Source organism: Podarcis pityusensis (assembly GCF_964106645.2).
Source record: "Podarcis pityusensis genome assembly, chromosome: 5".
Classification (NCBI taxonomy): Eukaryota; Metazoa; Chordata; class Lepidosauria; order Squamata; family Lacertidae; genus Podarcis; species Podarcis pityusensis.
Window position 1 is genome coordinate 62,387,964 of NC_138032.1, and position 20,260 is coordinate 62,408,223.

Consider the following 20,260-nt stretch of genomic DNA (forward strand, 5'->3'; position numbering starts at 1 on the left):
GTCAAGATGATAAAGTGTTTGGAAACCAAGCCTTCTGAGGGAATTGGATATGTGTGGCGTGGTAAAGAGGAGACTGAGTGGTGCAATGTTGCTCTAGAAGCCACTTAGAAGTTGAGCCACCACAGTTTGTGCCAGCTCCAGTTTCAGAGAAGCCTTATGTACAGCACATTACAGTAATCCAAATGGGAAGTTATCTGAGTGCGCCTTACTGTGGCCAGGCTATCCATGTCGGGAATGAGATATAGCTGGGAAACAGTCCTCTGAACCATTGCAGGAACCTCGGCCTTCAGTAAATGAGCAATCCCAGACTACACAGTAGCTCCTACAAGTATAGTGCAACCCTATAAAGACCAGGCTGTTTCCTAATTTCCAAACCCAGAAGTTGTCCAGCCATAGCATCTCTTTATCAAGGTTTAGCTTCAATTTATTATCCTTCAGAGAGCCCACTACAGCAAATAGAAACTAAAATAGTATTTTCTACAAATAACATCTTTAATGCTATCTCCCAATTGTAAATGCCGCAATATTTCCAAATGTGGAAGAAAGTACTGTTAAATCATTTACATCTTAAATATAGAACTTAATTTTTAAGGAATATGATGATAATGTTTTATTTAAAAATTCCCTAGAATTGGTATTAAGGCCATATTTAGTTATTAAACAACCATTCCACAATAAACAAACAAAAATAATACAGAATAAGTATATATACAAAGGAAAACATGCAGCATACAATAATTAAAATGCTAAGTATCCTTAACTTGAGTGTAACATAAACAGCAGCTGATGAGATTACGCCAAATAAAAAATATGCTTCCACTACACTATGTACCATATCAAGATTTTCTTAGCTGAGTTATATCATATCACCACTTCAAAAATTGTGCACTCTTAAGAACTATACTTATTTATGTGTGATTTGTAAATACTGAAATAAAGGAATATGTTATTTATGTTTCTTCCATGATGTCTGCATAACTCTTCATCAACCTTTTATGAAAAACAATTTCTTGATTTCAATTAGCCGATACTCCAAAGCATTTAAGCTGCCAGAATTTAGACCACTGTTAAAATTATAAAAATATGGGCATATTTATGAATTTCTTTTGAAATGTGTAACCATGTTCCCTTTTTTTTCAACACTTCTATAGCGTTAACATCCATTAATTATTTATATGTTTTGGATACCACTAATTATTCAATTGTTATTTATAAGGCCTGTTTAAATTAAAAACCAGTATCTTCTTTGCATATAACATCTTAATTGTAAGGATTGAAGGAATGAGAATTTTCTGAATAAAAATACTTTATGAGGCAATGTTTGCATATTCTAGAAATCAGTAAGCATCAATAGATCATTTTTCAACCAACCATCCAATGACACCACAGATACTGTTTAAGCCAGATTATGCCTTTACAGTATTAAAGGATTTATTTATTTACGATTCTTCTGATACAAAAATGTATGATTGCAACCCTGTTTAGTTAACCAAATTCTGTGTTACTACAATTCCATGATTGCTGTGCACCTTCTATGATCTCTGGTGTCCTAGGTATCAATTTATAAAAGCTGCTTGTGCAGCTTATAGCAGGGGTTCCCAAACTGTGGCCCACAGACTACCAGTGATCTGTGAGCTTCATTCAGATGGTCTACAGTATGTCTGTCTGCAAAGAACAGTGTAAAGCTCTATGGAATTCATATTGTATGATTTTTTTTAATATTGCATTTTATTGTACAGTGACACCTCTGGATATGCACACCTCTGGTTGCGTATCCTTCAGGATGCGAACGCGGCAAACCCGGAAGTATGTGCATGTGCAGAAGCAGCACGTCCGGCTGCAAATTCCTCAGGATCTAACTGGAGCTCCAGAACGGATCCCATGCTCAACTGGAGGTACCACTGTATTACATCACTTAGCACAGAACATTACAATTGCTACAACAGGCAAGAAACATCATTTAATGGTCTACAAAGACCTTCAGCAATTTTCAAGTGGTTGGGGGGGGGGGAGTTGGGGAGCAACTGGCATAAAGAATGAGACCTTAACAGAGCCTTGGAAAGTGATTGGTCTTATCTTTTCCATTCTGCTAATTCACTTCCATCTCTGTGTCACCCTCTGATCATATAATTACGTCAGATACTGAATGAGCTAAGATTCTGCAATGCTTTCAGTTTCTTAACTATTTATTGTGAAGGGCCAATTTCTATGAGAGTTTTCTCTCGGAATCCCCATACCATTCTTATTTAAATAAGAAAGAATATTTTTCTTAATGTATCAGTTCTAGGTTTTTTAAAAAAAACAATTATGTTTGGTTTGCATTGTGCCCACACACTAACAGCATGATAATCTAACATTTAGATGGTTGAGTAGTTTGAGGTTTTTGTTTTTTGTTTTAAAAAAGAGACATTATTCCTGAGCTGTATTTCAAATAAACATATGAATGCACAACAGGAGAAAACAGAGAGCAAAGCATATAATTTGACGAAGGTTACTATTATTGCACAATAGGATTTTAATTAGTTAATTGCAGTGATGTAGACAAGGGCAATAGGGCACTGGACACATAGTGAAGGAAAGGAAACACCCCATCTTTATACATTTGTGGAAGTGGAGATGCAAGATAGCAAATTACCGTGGCAAAAATGGCAACACAAAGCAATCAACATGCTGCTATAGTAGCTTGCTATGAAATTGCATGAATACTCTAAACTTCTGCCCTGACTATCAAAGAATGGGAACTCTTTAAGATAAACTGCCCAACACTTAATGAGCTGTACATAAGTCAGGTTACAATGTCTTGGTTCCATGCTACAGTAGAGGTTAAAATGCATGGCTAAGTGGAGGCTAAGACATTGATCCAACGAGTAATATCTTCCCGGCATCTTCCTTTCAAAGTGCAGGGTGGGCACAGCTATTTGCAAGGCAAGCAGTCCAAGTCTTGCCTACCCAGAAGGGACTCTTCACTGACAGGAGGTGCCAACAGAGGCAATTCCACTGCAGGTGGTTTTAGGCTTGGCCTCTCCCCAAGATCTGAACCTCTACCTCCCAGACCACTGGGCCCCTCTTCAGGGCCAGACAACTTCTGGGATTCCAGTCTTCCCTCCCACAACCTGCTAGGTCAGTGGTGGCCAAACTTGGCCCTCCAGCTGTTTTTGGACTACAACTCCCATCATCCCTAGCTAACAGGACCAGTGGTCAGGGATGATAGGAATTGTAGTCCCAAAACAGCTGGAGGGCCAAGTTTGGCCACCACTGTGCTAGGTCATTCCTCAGGTAATCCAGCTCAAACTGCCCCATCTTCCCCCGGTCATCTTCCACAGTTGACTACCCGCTCCAAGACGTCTCCACAGAACCCATGACACTTGCAGATGAGAACAATCTAAGTATGAATTAAGAGACCAATCCTTGATTGTGTCTGCTTTACATACGGCATTTCCCTGAAATAACACAACATCCATTCAGGGGACAAAGAATATATGGAACAGTTATGTCACTGTGTGAGAGATTTTTTAAATTAACACTTTATTGATAATTATTGTAAATCCATGGGGGAAAAAACTAATTGGACAGCTCAAAAGTGTGCTTACCTGGATTTATTGTGTAGCAATTGTTAGAAACTCTTGGAAATGATAGAGAATTGTTACAGCAACTGTACTGTGACAGGAGGAAATCACATCATCAGCCCATAGAGTAATGTTTCCTTCTGAATTTATTAAGACCTGTAAGGAAAACATACACATTAATGTCTTGAAACACAGCAACATACCCCACAAAACTCTCACCTACTGGGCAAGGTAATCTTTAATAGAACTCTGGCTCAGAGGAAATCTTCCAGGTGACATGCTTAGCAACAGTATGTGAACATCTGATTTAGCAACTTTTGTTTTCAGTGAGCAACGCCCATTGTTTTAATGCACAGTGCATCCTGGCTGAGCAAGAATATGCTAAAATATGCCTTGGGATATTAACACACAGGCAGTGAAGAAGATAAAAAAGTTAAGCATTTCCTTGTGTAGGGTTTAGAAAAAAAAGTGTGTGTGTGTGTGTCCATTCTGAAGTTTATATATGGGCCACATTATATTTTAGTGGGTGATCAAGACTAAATAGGATTACTAGAATACAAAAAAAATATGTTTCCCTCTACCCATGAGAAAGTTTTAGTAGGCCAATTAAAATTTCAACTGAGGTAGGCAAGAAAGAATTTTGCTATTATGAGAAAACGACGGCTTCAAGGGTACAGCCATGATGCATGAAAAATCATCTGCACAACAGTAAGATTATAAATGCACACTATTTCCTCAGAATCATTCAACATTCAAGTTTCTTTTTTGCATTTTGGAGTTTCCTAGAAATTATTCCTTTTTAAATAATAGCAATTTTGAAGTACTGACAACATGGGGTTGATAGGATACTTTTTACAATAGCAGTTAGAGCATTAGCAATAGATTTCAGCAATCTCCTAACTGCATCTTCCAGGAAAACTTGCAGTCTAATATACAAAGCCACCCCACTTGAAGGATGCTGAAAAAGAGCTTGTTTTCTGCTCCTTTAAGGATATCAGCAGTCATCTGCAGAGTTTACATGGCTTTCTTGTCAATACCTGCTGGTAGCAGTTGGTGGAGAAGTAGATTCTCTTATGAGGTGCTTGTTAATTAAGCATGGCAATAGCCATTCAGGATTAAAATTTCAATACCACCATTCAAGCGTATAACAACAACAACGGAACATCAGATACATCATCATAAGACCCTAATCTCTGAGTGAACACTTGCTTTCTATCGCTACTGCAGGGGAGATTTTATTGATTTATTTATTTAGGAAAATGGGAGCATAACTCACAAATCACACCACTTTGTTGCATAGCTGGAATGTGCGGCTGTGCCAAAAGTTCAGAGAATCGAGAGAGAGAGAGAGAGAGAGCTGCTCAAAAGGTTTCAAAGACTATCAAAGGCAGATTTTCCTGGAAATTTGTATTACAATACTGTATTTGCACAGTAAATAAATGCAAAGCTATTTAAGCTGCTTCCATGTGAAATGTTCCTTTAAAGTTTTTTTGGAAGCCAAAATAAATGTTTGGTAGATGAATTTACCTGTGAAAAGTATTAATAAGTAATGCTTTTTCGAGTACTTCATAATGCCAGAACTGACCTGAAGGCAGCTCCCCAATGTCACACTGAACTTTATTTGCTTCATGTCTGACATGCTCCTGGATGTTTTTGAACAATGAACCTCAGTAGTGGCAAGGTCTAATACAGCACTTTTTATATTAAAGTGTGGTTTAAATATCAATTGCTCCTATGTAAATGCCAGGGAATAAAATGACATTGGTGATATTTTCAAGGCATAGGCCACAATCCAGATAACTGTTCACTATGGGACTAAGCTAGGCAAGAGAAGTGGGGCTTTTAACTCACTAGTTTTGAAAAGTAACCCTCTTTTCCACCCACATGGCAAATCTTTTATTAATTTAACAGAGTTGCAAAAGTGAAGTTTGAAATGTAACATTGGTGCTTGCTATTCAACAGGGTATTTTAAAGTCTTCTTCACAGGACCTTTCCTTTCCAGGAGCTATGCTGGGGTTAGATCATAATTGAAATGATGCCCACCTTTACGGGGAGAACTCTATAGTGCTGCTGAGCCAGACCTTAACCTACTAGCCCATTCCAAATGTCCAATTAGTTTGGGAAAGCTGATAACAAAAGAAAACTATGTTCCTTATGCCCAGGTCATTAGCTATGTTTCTTATGCAAGCATAACTACAAAAAAACTGGGGAACGTTTGCTTCACACACCAAATCGTGGTTGTCCTTTAATTATCACTAAGATGATTGTAAACTAAATTTTCTTTAATAGATAAGTTTAAGAAAGCAGGGCCTTTATAATCGTATATGAATAATATTACTTTTACTTAGAAACCAATTATTTCTACTAAAACTTCATGTGTCAATAAAATATTGCACAAATGAATTTGTTAAATTCAAGGTCATCACAATATAGATCAAACAGAGGCATACCTATATTTAAGCTACATTTTTAACAATCAAAAGTGTATTTATTGTAATTACTTCTCTAAATGTACTTTGAACTTGGGATGCTATTTTTCTATATGTGAGAGAATAAATACACTTTTGTTAAACAGATGATACCTAGATAATTTGATATATACCTAAATATACCTAGATAATTTAAGCTGACTAGTAAGTGGTAACTGGGGACCAAACTGCATCTTTTTTGGTTATATATGGCAATCTATGACACCAAGCTGGCATCTGTACATTAGTCTTAAGGATTATTAATCTGCATAAAATGTAATTATAAAGTAAAATTGTTTAGAATTAGTAAAACATATTCTAAAACAATTACATAATCTGGTATGGCAGTTGTAAACTATATAAACTGGTACGGAAATTCTCAAAATTCCACTTGACAGAAAAGCTAAGAGTTGATGCTATTACTATAATAGCATCCTCCTTGGGTATCCCTGCTTCAAAGCACACACCCAGACCCTCCTTTGGCCTTGCAGATCAGAACAGTCCCTAGCTACCAAATTTTGATATTGTGCTCATACTTATCCACCATAGCAAGCATTCGAAAATCCTTTGGTAACTTTGTTATTAGATACCTTTAAAGATACCTTTGATACATTAGAGTGGGGCTATCTTTTTTAAACCCTGGAAGTGTATTATTTGGGAAGGAATTCTGTATAAGCTTCAGCTCAACTGTATCAGCGTAAAAGGTCCACTATATAGACTATTGGCCTGGACAGAAAACCATGGTTGCACTGTGGCACAAATCAGGTTGGTTATCTCTTTTTGCTGCCCCGCAAACCAGAAATACCTTTAAGGCATCACTATCAGGTGAAGGTCATTGTGCACCAGTTGAATTTATACACAGATGTGGCCCTAATGTTCTGTGATTCAATTGCAGTGCTCCTTAAGCTCAATGAAGAACTCCTAGCTTTGAACCAGTGGCAAACCTCCATACTATTTAAGATCTGAAATGATCATTAACCCACGCCTGAGAACACAGAATAGATTTGTATCTGACATAAGATACCCATTTGCCATAAATGCTTTTGTTACTTGGGAGTTCAAGTCCCCCCAATCTCAACAATTTTTTCACATTTTGCCACCGACAAAACAGATCAAGAAATATCTGAAGAAATGGTAAAATAAAAATTTGTCGGTTTTAAGGGAAAACTGCTGCTGTCCAAATGAAAATAGTCCCAAAATGCCTATTTTATTCCAAACCATCCTCATATTGATCGTTCCGTTTGTTCTTATGCGCTTCCAATTGGTTATCGATAATGTTATGTTTCAGTGCAAGAAGAAGAAGGCACTTAAATTGCTGTATCAGAAATCCCAGCATGGAGGTAGGATCTTTCCAAACTTGGCTAAATATTTTGCCACCTTTCATCTTAGGCAGATCACTTATGCCAGGCGTGTTTGCATGTAATCCCTCTGTCCCTCTGGTTACTTTTCGATATGCAGGAAACTGCTTAAATGCTGAAGCATTCAAACAGGCATCTGCCACTCCCCATGTCACTTGCAACCAAGAACTGTAGCATGCCATTCTGATTGTATAGTGTGGGATTTCATGGTCATTGCACAGCCTCATTTTTCATTTTGCTCTATCATTCACTGTCAGAGGAAATTCTACGGCAGCGTATTTGTATTCCCAAAATTTATGTAGCGATAGTCCTGGTGATTTAAGAAATCAAAGATCTTGTGACAGAACCAGAAATTGGACCAGCAAAGTCATCCCATTATTGCCTTTCCAGCCTTGGGGTGAGTTGCAGAACAAGAGAACTGTAATAGCTTAACCCAGTTTCATGCAGCTGCTTGAACTCAGAAAATAAAAATTGCCTTTGAGGCTCTGTCATGCTAGTTGTGCCAACTGTGAATGTTAATGCAGGACAGAATGTGCAGAGAAGAAACTGAATGTACAACATTAGTTTCATATGTTCCTCAGTGTCTATGCCACCCCCTACTATGCTGAACACAGATCTTTCAAATTGTCCTGATCAACTCCTACAGTCTATTATCTCAAGTAAGTAAAGGCCAAGCAGCAGGAGGCTTGCATGAGTTTAATGCAAAAGTGTGAATCGCAGAGGCAAAATTCAATAGAGATTTGTTTTAGTAGGGGAAAATAGTCAGACATAAAAACTGATAAAATGCTAAACAATTAATTGCTATCCCAGGTGTGTTTATTTCAGTAATACAGGGTGACACATTTTCAAAAAACTAAACAAAACCCACTGCTTGATTTTCTACAAAAAATAATTCAATTTTCAGAAATTTATTGTTTCTTCAAATGATTAGTAATGATGAAGGAATACATGTAATCCCGTTTAGGTCACCCCACCCCCAAATAAAGGCTCCTAGAACATATGCACCACCCACGCACCTCTTTTTCTGAAATTAAAACCACCCAAAAAACAAAAGAAGGAACTAAGTGAATACTTTTTAGAACTATCCCCCTAGTGTAAGGGAAAACCACCACCCTTTTAAATGCTGGCAGTATTCATCCCCTTGGAAAGAGTTATCATGTCTGCACATTTAATCCAGTTCAGAAAAAAGTAGATGGTTTCTTTAAAATATAGAAAAGATGCCCAGCACAGAAGTCCTACTGCTAAGTCATCATTTACAAGATATTTAGAACTATTACAGTAAAACTTGGAATTCCTACATAAAACGTTGAATTTGTTTGAAAGTTAAAACTATACAAGTGTTGATTTCCCTATATATTCATATATTCTAGTTCACTTACTTCTTGCTAGCTTGTAGACAATTTTAATAGGTTGTATAGGCCATTTTAAATCAACATGACATGCTTTCTTTTTAAATATATATATATATATATATATATATATAAATCAACTAAGCATGACACACTAGATCTGCTTTGATTGATACAGCACAGCAAAATCTTCTGGAAAGTATTCCAGAAACATTCTTATTCATAATTTCCTGACAACTGATAACATTGCTATATAAAAATTTTTTGGATGAGTAGTAGGTTACAATAGCTGATTAGTAGCAATTACCACTAAGTTTCTACATTCTCCCCTCTCTCTCATGGACAAATGCTGTATTTCTTTTCTATTACAGATAAGAAAGCATGAGAGGGAGACAGATCTGCTAGGGAACACAATTTTCACATTGTCAACACCATCATAACGTGTGGGTGGGCTTAGTGAAGAGCCAACTTGTAGATATTTGGTGATTTAAAAATCTTACACAAGCAAATAAGACAGGCAAGGAAGGTATGTTATAATCTAGTGTAATTCATTTGCCTTTATTAAGCAAAATTTCCACAGGGTATTCTCCTAATCCAGCCAATTGCACCACAGCATAAAGATTGAAGAAGCAAAAGACAACTGATAATAGTTCTAGATTTTGAGAACTGTCCAGTAAACTGTTCCTAAAGACCTAACTATTCCCTCACTCCTCAGGAAGGGTTGATTTGTTGTGGATAAGTAGAGGCAGGAGAGGAAATATTTAAATATTTTTCTTTGCTACTTCTGTACCCTGAATCCCCAACACATCCCCCCCGCCCGCCTCACCATAGGCTTCCAAATACATGTTTACAAATATGTATTCGGACCATACAGGATGCTGATGCAGTTTTAGAGTGGAAAAGGTAAAGAAAGAGTTTAGCAGAGACAACTGTAGGGAAATGCACCTCAAGTAAAACCATTTTTGTTTCATTTATCATTTTATTTGTGACACTCCCATTTGTTTTGTCTTTCATTTTTTATAGTTCTCATTTGTTTTGTTTTACTTCCATTATTGTTTTATTTGTTATTGTTGTTTGTTTCTCATTTGTTTTGTTTCCACTTTGATTACTGGGAAGACCCAGCCTTTCTTCTGATGCTAACACTCAAAGTTTTCCATCCTTATAACATTGAATTTTCAGGTGCTGTTTTACTGCATCATCCTTGCCATATTTCAGACAATTTGGCCAAAAGAGTCCTCACTTGTTAAGCATTTTGAAACGGGACAATATCCTCTAAGTTTTCCAGTGCTTTATGTTTCAGATTGGACTATTTTCATGTGTTTTCACCCCAATATCTTTCTTTCATACATACTGTTATCTGAATGTTCCAATACTACCAATCTGCCATGGAATGCAATATCTCATATCAGTATTCAAATTCTCTCCTATCAGAAAATGGGATAATAAATATTAATATTAATAATAAACATTATTATTTATACCCCACCCATCTGGTTGAGTTTCCCCAGCCACTCTGAGGATAGGAATCCGTCAATATCAGGAGGGCCACAGGCTAAGTAGCACTCCTCTGAGGGTAAGGCTTGAACCTTGAACAAACAGTTGCTGATCTGTATATTAGAAGAGGAGGAGGAGGAGTTTGGACTTGATATCCCGCCTTTCACTCCTCTTAAGGAGTCTCAAAGCAGCTAACAATCTCCTTTCCCTTCCTCCCCCACAACAAACAGAGGTGAGTGAGGCTGAGAGACTTCAGAGAGTTGTGACTAGTCCACGGTCACCCAGCAGCTGCGTGTGGAGGAGCGGGGACATGAACCCAGTTCACCAGATTACGAGTCCACCGCTCTTAACCACTACACCACGCTGGTGTTATAAACTCTAATAGTATTTAAACAATGATGAAAGAGTTTAATGGTGGACCCTTAAATCTGATTTAGAACTACTGGTTTTCAGTGTTTAACAAATGGAAGGATATCTTTTAACTGGTATCACCTGATGTGTAAGTTTAGAATTTCTGCAATAAATCCAGCAACATTTTCATATGGCTAAGTAACACTGTTTTCTAGCCTTCTTTGATGGTTGATTTGGATCTTCCTTTTTTCAAGATGTTTCAAAAACAATTGTTAACATTAGTTTTCTTCGGAGATAAAAGTTAGAAGAAAATGCAAAAGCATCAGTTTTTTCTTTGATGGCATTTACAACTTACATACATTATTCATATAATTGCATGGATATTAAAACCCAGCAAAAGCTGTTAAAGATCCACATATTTTATTCTAGAGATATGGTATGATTGCTGTTTTATTGTATACTAGTAAGTGAAACTTATATTTTAATATGGTACAGGCTGCTACAGAATCCGTCTTCCTGCAAAATGAATATTGTTAATGAATGTGAAGTGGCGAGTCATATATAAGTTTTTTTAAAAAATACTTATACTCCTAGCTTCTTCGCACATTTATTTCTTCGACGTGCTTTGTTACAGATTGTCCTGTAACAATCTGTTGGTCACTGTTATGAGACTCACTTCATGTCAGGGAGAGAAGTAAACTTATCCTGTTTACTAATAATCAGGATCTGTTGGGCTATCTGTATCAAATTACAACTTTTTATGCATTGTGGAAGAATCATAATTTTGATAGCCCTGTCAGGGAGCAACTGAATACATCTGGGATATTTTAAATTTGCATCTACGAGGTAAGTTCAAAATTTTACTAATTATAGGCATGGCAAAAATACCATATCCTAGTAGTCCTAGTACCTTGAAGGTTATAGTCCACTGAGGGCCACTTTACCAGCAACAGAGTGTGGGGAGTATAATACTGTTATACTAATGAAGAGATGAGGAATCAGATAGAGGCAAAGCAGTTCTTTGTGAAAATTCAAGACAATGAGATGAGTCATGGCAAAGGTTGAGGAGCAGTTTGGAGAGGAGAAGAATCTTAAAATAATGAAGTAACAATTGGGGGTTGTTGTCAAAAAAGAAAAAGCTGAGTCAAGCATCTAGATGAGAGTTAGTGTGTCATAGAGGCTAAGAGGCTGAACTATGAAACAATGTTCTCAGTTCAAATCTTACCTCTGCCATGCAATCACAAGTCATTCTCTCTGTCTTCTCTCACACTCCATCAGCAATATAAGGAATGATACCTTATCACTGTTGTGTTGTAACTAAATAATGCATGTAAAGTGCTTTGGACACTTGAAAGTATTGTAAAAAAGTATCACCCTCCTTTTATTAGATCTGATAAGAGATGGGGTTATGAGACAAGGTAAGACTGTAATATGGAGTAGAGTGCATGACTGCAACAAGGAGGAGTAGATTCGTATAGAATAAACTCTAAAGGCTGAAAAGGGGCTGGAACTATTACAATTTAGAAAGACAGTAATGGCTTTTGCTGCCACTGCAGTGGTCTTCAAAGCAAGGTGCCTGGCAGAAGAAGCAATATCTAAAGGGGAAGAGTTGAATTTTGGTGAGAACAGATAGATGGAGATCAAGAGATGAAAATATAATGGAGGACAATTACTTTCTTGATGAAAGAGGAGCAGTTTCACAAGAAGCAGGAAAAGGGAGCCAGTAAATAAGGGTGGGATTTGGGAAGAAGGGATGTAGGTGCCATGGTGGTAGAAGCAACAAGCAGTAGGCAGAAAACAGTACAGGGATGGATAGAATAGAAACTACACAGACTAAGAAAAGGTTCTAAGGAGGAAGAAGCTGGGCTTTGTCAGAGCAGCAGAAGTAACAAGATTGAGTGTAGTTAATCAACTAATTTGCTGTAATGGTTCTAGGGGTTGTTCGTGCATAAGCAGGTGCCTATCTCCCCGGCTGGGCGCAAACGCCTGGCTGGGTTGCCAAAGTGAACCTTTTCTGTCCGGACAGCCACTCACCCGTGGCTGTCTCAATCGCTGGCAGAATCCGTGAGTGGGTGTTTCTTAAACTTCTTCCAGCAAAGAAGTTATTTGACGCCTAGTCTCCACCTACCCTCTCTGTGCGGAAGCCTTCTGCGCAGGGAGGGCGTGGGCAACGGAGGACCCCTACTCTCCCCGCTGGTCCCAGGCAAGGAGTCATGAGACCGCCTCGCCACTTCCCCCAGCTGCCCCCCTTCACCACTGGTGCTACGCTGATTCTCTTCCCCAGAAGATGGGCTGCTCCTCCCGATCCCTGGACGCTCTCTGGAATCCCTCTGGCTTTTGCTCTCCCCCTCCAGTACTGATGGCAGTTCCCTGACATTTACTAAATATTTGACAATCCTATATTACATGTATATCTCTCTATGAAAGTCTATGTAAGTAGACCAAACTACAATCAGATTTATATTTAATTTTATTGTCTATCTTCTGTGTCTAACAACTACATCCTGAATGCTGCATCTGAGAGAATCATTGCTCAGGGCACAAACTTCACACATTTTTCAGTTTTCTTGCCAACCACAAAAGGATTTTGCTTTTCGAAATGAATTACCAAAGCTAAAATGGTTCTGCTTCTGACAACTGTCCTAACAAATGGTACTATATGAATTTTCATTCTGTACACTGGACATGATTTAAGACAAACAGAAGAATACATATGATTAAATCTGACTAGATTTATGCCTAATGTAAAAGGTGCTAGAAAAACTACATAGCGACTGCTGTTTTGTTTGCATTGCCTTGCTTTTCATGACCCCTTTTTGCCTTTTGATCTTCTATCTGCTTCTTGATCCTCTAACCATCTACTGCTACCTTGGAATTCAACTTTTCACCTGTCTCTGACTCTGTGCCCTTTGACCCACATCTTCTTGAGCCAGTGCTTGACCTCCTGTACTCAATTTAATGCCCTGCCAGCTCTTTCCAACCTAAGCCTGAACTCTAGTTGCATCCTGCCTTGGAGCTAAGTCAAGGCTTGACACCACCTGAAATTGCAGTCATCAAGTAATGAACACTTATGTGTGAACTAGCCTGCAAATTTAAAGGCGAGAGACATGTGCAAATAAATTGTAGAAAGAGAACCTACTCTGCATGGATAGAATCACAGAACCAATAAGAGATAATAAAACACAGGGTGCAGCATTGTAGTCACTCTTTGGATTCTGCACTGAAGTCATGTTTGTGTATAAGGAAATGATAATAAAAAATTAGTAGCACACAAGGAAATGATAGTCTTAAGGTCACAATTTCCTCTTCATATAGCTATTCTTGAAAAAGAAATTATGCCATCTAGTATCACAGATAAATCAATGCTGACTCGTTCTTTTCCTTATTTGAATATTATTTTAGAAAGATTCCATCACCATAGTAGTGACCTGCAAGTACAGAATCTTTCTTAATGACTGATGAAGTCAGGCCTACATCTCCTAAAGCCAGCCTACACTATAAATATTTCTAACCTAGAATCAGCTATACAGAATAAGATCCAGAATACTGAAGCATGCCCTTCCATTTCCCCCCTAATGTTTTCCTAATATCTATTTTAAATGTATTATCAAGGTATGCAGAATGTGAATTGCTTCTTTTCCTCATGTATATATGTCACATCAAATCAAATTACAACAAAACAAGGCTCAAATCTGATATTAAGTCATCTGAAAACATAACAAAGAAGAGGTAGAATGCCAAGTAGAAACTTGTGTCCTAGATGCAATCTTACATCTAGTACATTTTTGACACTTGAAGTTACTGAGGGCAAAATTTCTTCTCTAGTCCTTGAAACATCATTGGCTCAGTGTTACAATGGAGGCTGAGTGGATGTTCCTTATAAGGGGAATTTGTGCTTTGCTCATGATCTAGATAATGTAAACAGCACAACCATATAATTATTATTTTTCCTTTGCATTGACTGTGCACAAAACTAAACTTGCATTGTACAAAGAAATTATAAACTAAAAACATTGTCTACAACTGTACACAGTAACTCCATTTTGTAATGAAAAAAATCATATCCCTAAAGGAAACTGACGGGTATTACTCTTTGGCTAGGGAGGCAGCTCTGTGTGACAAGCCAATTTTCATGGTTTTAGTTACCCTAAAGGAAAATGAAAGGTCAGAACCGACATAATTTTTAATGGTGGCAGCAGATTAACTGTCTGCAATTTTCCTAGCCAACTAATCAAGGATTAAAAGCTTCTTTTCTGAAAGGGTTCTCTCTCTCTCTCTCTCTCTCTCTCTCTGATTTTATGCCCACAAAACACTGTCCTAGTAACTCTGTTGTGGGCACATTTCCCCTCAAAGCAGGGAATGACAATCTGCTTTCAAAAGCCTATATTTTGGAATGAATCCTTGCCAGAAGACATACTATCATCAGGAAGTCCTGCCAGACTATATCTTTTTGTACCTTATAAATGTGAATAAAAATCCCCAGCTAACATGATTATAGCAATGAGACTGAACATTTGGGATATCCCTCAATTTCATTTCTTATCCTTTAAGCCACGAACGAAGGTGTACAAGAACCAGCATTTACTACTGCTCAGTAGCTCTCCAGAATAAGAACTTTCATGCATGCTTGGCAAGGGGCAGCTTGTACAGTGAAGTACCGGTAACTCTGGAGAATTTCTCTTTGCTCACCACAAGGATGAGCAGCAGAGATACCATTTCTGGTTTGTTTTTTTAAAAAATATATTTATCAGCAACCTTTGCTGCCGCCTGTATTTTAAAGGAGTAACACAATCCTCTTCAGAGTGGTTATAGCTGAAAGACAATTCCCAAGAAACTGACAACCCAATAGTATCCATGGGATGGGGGATCAAGCGGTAGCAGAAGCACAATTTGGGTAGATCTAGGGATAATAAGGAAAGGCTTTGCTGGAAAAGTGGGATTTAAAGAAGAACTTTAAAAATAGTAAAGGTGTAACAGCTCAAGGAGAGGGCCTTGGCACAATGAAACCTACAAGACACAAAAGCAGTGGAAATGAACATAAGGTAAAATAAGTCAGAAACAGGAAAATAGACTTTGACAGTCAGCACCATTTGTAAACCATGGAACATAATGAAATCACCAAAGAGCAGAGAAAAACTATATGTATAGATGGGGAGGGAAACCCAGGGATTTAAGTAGGGCAGGGTTAGTTAACTTGTGCTGCACCAACATCTCAACAGGTGCCCGTTTCAGCCGAAGTACCGTATATAAACACCTGGACAGCCAAAGGTTAGCTGTAGAGTGGAGAAAACTAGACATTCCATAAGAGAATTCTGAATGCCTGAACCAAGTGTTTTAGCTTACATTATAAGGTTCACAGTGAGGTGAAAGCCATACAAACAGTGCACAAACAAGGTTGTGTGTCAATAAGAAGGTTATGCTATTAAAACTGGCGGTGGGTAACTGACATATGGAATCCCAAAAAGGGAGTGCAACTGGAAAACACTACCTTTTAGAAAAACACTATATTTTACACCAGCTTGCACGCCATCAAGATTACCACTTGTGCATTGAAATTTTATGATTATGGGTAGTTAGCTCACCACGCCAGACTAACCAAGTAGCGACATTTTCCACGGCAAGCTGCATGTTAAACAAATATTTTGACCACTGAGAAACATCCACATGGTTGAAACACATTTGATCTTAGGCATGATTCATTAATTATATATTAGTCATGTTAGTTTGTTGATCAGGCATTGCCCTGGATCAACGAGTCCATTTACTATTGCGTTTTTGCAATGTTATCTATTTCCTTAATACACTTTAACATTATTATTTGGAACTAATGCTGCATGTCATTTTTTCATACTATTTAGGTGTACTTAGAATAATATTTGTTCTCATACAATCAGTGTTTGAGTTCACCTTTAAAAACTGTGGCCTGAAAGACAATAACTAAATAAAAGATGAAAACCATTTGTTTTAAGCTGCAAGAATCTGCAAGAAGCAAAAGGTAAAGGTAAAGGACCCCTAGATGGTTAAGTCTAGTTGAATTCAACTTTGTTGTGTGGAGCTCAACTCCGCCTTCAGTCCAAGGGAGCCAGCGTTTGTCTGCAGACAGATTTTCAGGTCATGTGGCCAGCATGACTAAACCACTTCTGGCACACGGAGGACCGTGACAAGTGCCAGAGTGCATGGAAAAGTCGTTTACCTTCCCGCTGCAGTGGTGCCTATCCATCTACTTGCACCGGTATGCTAGGTTGGCAGAACCTGGGACAGAGCAACGGGAGCTCACCCTGTTGTGCAGATTCAAACTGCTGACTTTGCAATTGGCAAGGCCAAGAGGCTCAGCAGTTTAGACCACAGCGCCACCCTGTGTAATTTACTGTACAGTAGTATCTCGGGTTACAGATGCTTCAGGTTACAGACGCTTCAGGTTACAGACTCCGCTAACCCAGAAATAGTACCTCGGGTTAAGAACTTTGCTTCAGGATGAGAACAGAAATCGTGCTCCGGCGGTGCGGCTGCAGCAGGAGGCCCCATTAGCTAAAGTGGTACCTCAGGTTAAGAACAGTTTCAGGTTAAGAACAGACCTCCAGAACGAATTAAGTTCTTAACCCGAGGTACCACTGTACGTATGGATGCTTATAATAAAGCTACCTGAATATTATTCCAATCTGGTTATTTGTTACCTTGGTAGAGAAATTCAAGGCAAGATTTTCCTGCTAGAAAAGACTAGCAAATCTTTTCTTATGAAAATACTAGCAGCCTTGTATCTGGTGCATGAGAATTCTAAGAAGCAGTGCAGTTTGGGAAGCAGTGCTTGAAATCAGTGTAGTTGTGAAAGAATCAATGCACAATCTTTATTCAAAATGATGTTAAATATTCTCCCAAGAAACAAAAATCTGCTCCTTGATCTTAGGAACCATAATGCAAAACTGGTTATTATATCTTAAGTGCTGTCCAACTGCAAGGTGAGCAAACATGTTCCCAAAATATATAGCACAATATATATTCCCAAAGCCCTCCACCAATACCTACCAAAAATGGATTAAAAGGGCATAAAGCATTCTCAGCAGAAAATTATGATAGTCCTATAAAATGTGATAAATTGTTTTGTGGGAAAAATCATCAGTGATATAAAACTGATTTCATAACTGATGCCACTTAATGTGTACCCACCCTCCAATTTGATATCCAATTCATTCCTATTTGCCATGTAGACATGCAAATTATCTCATACTGCATCATTCCTGCTAAAAGAGAATGTTTCTGTTTGCCCACATTAGCAGAATAATTAAAAGCAGAAGCTTAGCAAGTTATGGATTACAGGCAGCACATGCCAAACGTGTATTTAAGAACCAGTGAAAGATGCGGCTCCAGAGGCTGGAAGGGAGATGAGGAAAGGAATTCTCAAGAGCATCCATGACTTGAATGCCCTCAAGGTCATTTGGTTGAATGAGGTTGCTCTGCAGTCAGATGGCTCAAACAGGTTTAATGCTTTTATATGAAAAGGGATTAGCAGTATGCCAAGTTTATGACTATGAGAAGGGAAAGACAGGAAAAACTTAATACATTCTCATAAAAGAATTATAAGATAATTTGATAATTTTGCATACTTTATATAAGTAATATAATGGGGAAAGGGGGAAGAGACATTTACACAATGCGAGTACTGTAATATCGATATGAAGCCAAACAAAATGCAATGAGCTTTGTTGCAGATCCACAGAAACTAAGAATAATATCACTTCAACAGGCTTTATTAAATTAGTTTCTGAATGTGGTGAAGTGATGCCCATGGGGCAAGACACGATGCTGCACTGCATCACTTGAAAAATGAAAAAAATATTTGCATTCCCTTTCATACATATGGAGAACACTATCTTCATGGACTAGTATAAGATCCTGAATTTGTGATGCTGTGGAATGAACAGTGAAGCAATCCACCAGAAAACAATTCTATCAAACTCTATCCATACCACACCCCAAGTATTAGTAAAAAAATACCTCAGCAGGTCCTACTATAAGGTGAGGGGGTAGATCTTGAGACAGGGTTTCCAGCAGCCAATCTCTTGCATCTTAGCTCCTGGGACAGCAATATTCAGGTGCCTCAGAATTCCACCCAAAAATGCATTAGCTGACAGAAACCTTGCCCTGCTTTCACAATGTCATACCCTAGAACATATAAAACCCCTGAGGTCAAGCCTGTTTGTTAGTATGAACCATTTGTTACTACAACTGGTAATATAGACCATATTTCCTGAGCCTGACTTCTGGTCTGACTTCAGCTATGTTTCTGCTTCTGTCCCTTGTGATTCCTATCTAAATCCCCTGTAACCTGATCATCAACCAGACTTTGACCATGCCTTCTGTCTCTGGCCTTGCTGCTTGTGACAGAATCAGGCTTCCCCCCACCCCAGTTGTGGCTTGTCCAGCTACAGCCTCAGACCTGACAACCAGGTTGAGCACACCAAAAAGTTTACCTCCTATTCTTGTAAACTTTTTTTTTTGGAGGGGAGGGGAATAAACTATCTGTGGAATTGCTGTTTGTGATGCAAACTACTAATACATAACTGCACTGAAGATTTACTTCTTCAGCAAAATAAGTAGATAGCAAATAAAGACTATTCTACCACCCAATCTGGTTCTTTGTATGGTAAAACAGGTGCATTCCAATTTGTTTTAATGACTGACATATATGCATATTGTGTTATTGTTCAATAATTATATGTATATATTTATGGGTAAGACAATGCTGAAGATAAGACTTTAAAAGGATTTAGGTACTTCTTGTATAACAAGCAGGAGCATCTCAGATCTGCAACGTAGGTGGTGTAGATTTCATCTTTTAAAAAATCTCTACGAAAAGGGTGCTATGATCCCTGTCAGTTTTATTCTGCATAATGTGTGTGTGGGAAGATCAAATTACTTCAAAGTTAGCTTTAAAACATATCCTGCTCTTCTCTAATCTTATTTAATTTCCCCTTTCCTCTCTACACTAAAACAATTCTTACAGTAATGCAATATTAATCATTATCCTATACAAGTGTTAATTCTATTGTTCTACTCTTGTGGTGGTTGTGTGTGTGTGTGTGTGTGTGTGTTTAATATAGCAAAAATATTGAGTTAATCTCCATTAAAAAACCCCAAACCAAGCAGTTCTTAAGGTGGCGAGGGAGAATGGTGGAAGAGATGTTTTAGAGCAGGCATCCCCAAACTTGGCCCTCCAGATGTTTTGGGACTACAATTCCCATCATCCCTGACCACTGGTCCTGTTAGCTAGGGATGATGGGAGTTACGCTAGTCCCAAAACATCTGGAGGGCTGAGTTTGCCTATGCCTGCTTTAGAGCTCCAAATAGTTTAGAGGAAAGGTCTTATGAATTCAGAAATACATTTTGCTGCTAGTGAACTCTAATGACTATTCATAACCAGGACAGTCTTGTCCAAATAGCATATTACAAGGGTACCACAGGTCATTTCTGATATATCCTTCAAAGGAAAATATAACCAGAAAAGGCTGCATATATATATATATCTTTACTACTTATGTGTGGAAGAGAGCAAAAAATGTGAACTCCCCACTAACATGAGCAGTAAGTAGTTTCAGTGCAGCACTTGACATGACCAGTTCCTCTGGAGACATGTGGTACTTTAGCAGAATCTGTCTAATCACACATTTTCAAGTCCA

At 38.1% G+C, this 20,260-nt stretch overlaps 1 pseudogene across 2 annotated transcripts in view; it reads right to left on the reverse strand.

Annotated features, from left to right (window-relative positions):
• LOC308477983 (heparan sulfate glucosamine 3-O-sulfotransferase 1 pseudogene) overlaps positions 1–20,260 on the reverse strand; it is a 75,749-nt pseudogene that overhangs the window by 30,611 nt on the left and 24,878 nt on the right. For both annotated transcript variants that reach the window (XR_013991649.1, XR_013991650.1), the window contains one exon: positions 3,591–3,722. The product of XR_013991649.1 is annotated as a heparan sulfate glucosamine 3-O-sulfotransferase 1 pseudogene (transcript). The remainder of the gene's footprint in view (positions 1–3,590; positions 3,723–20,260) is intronic.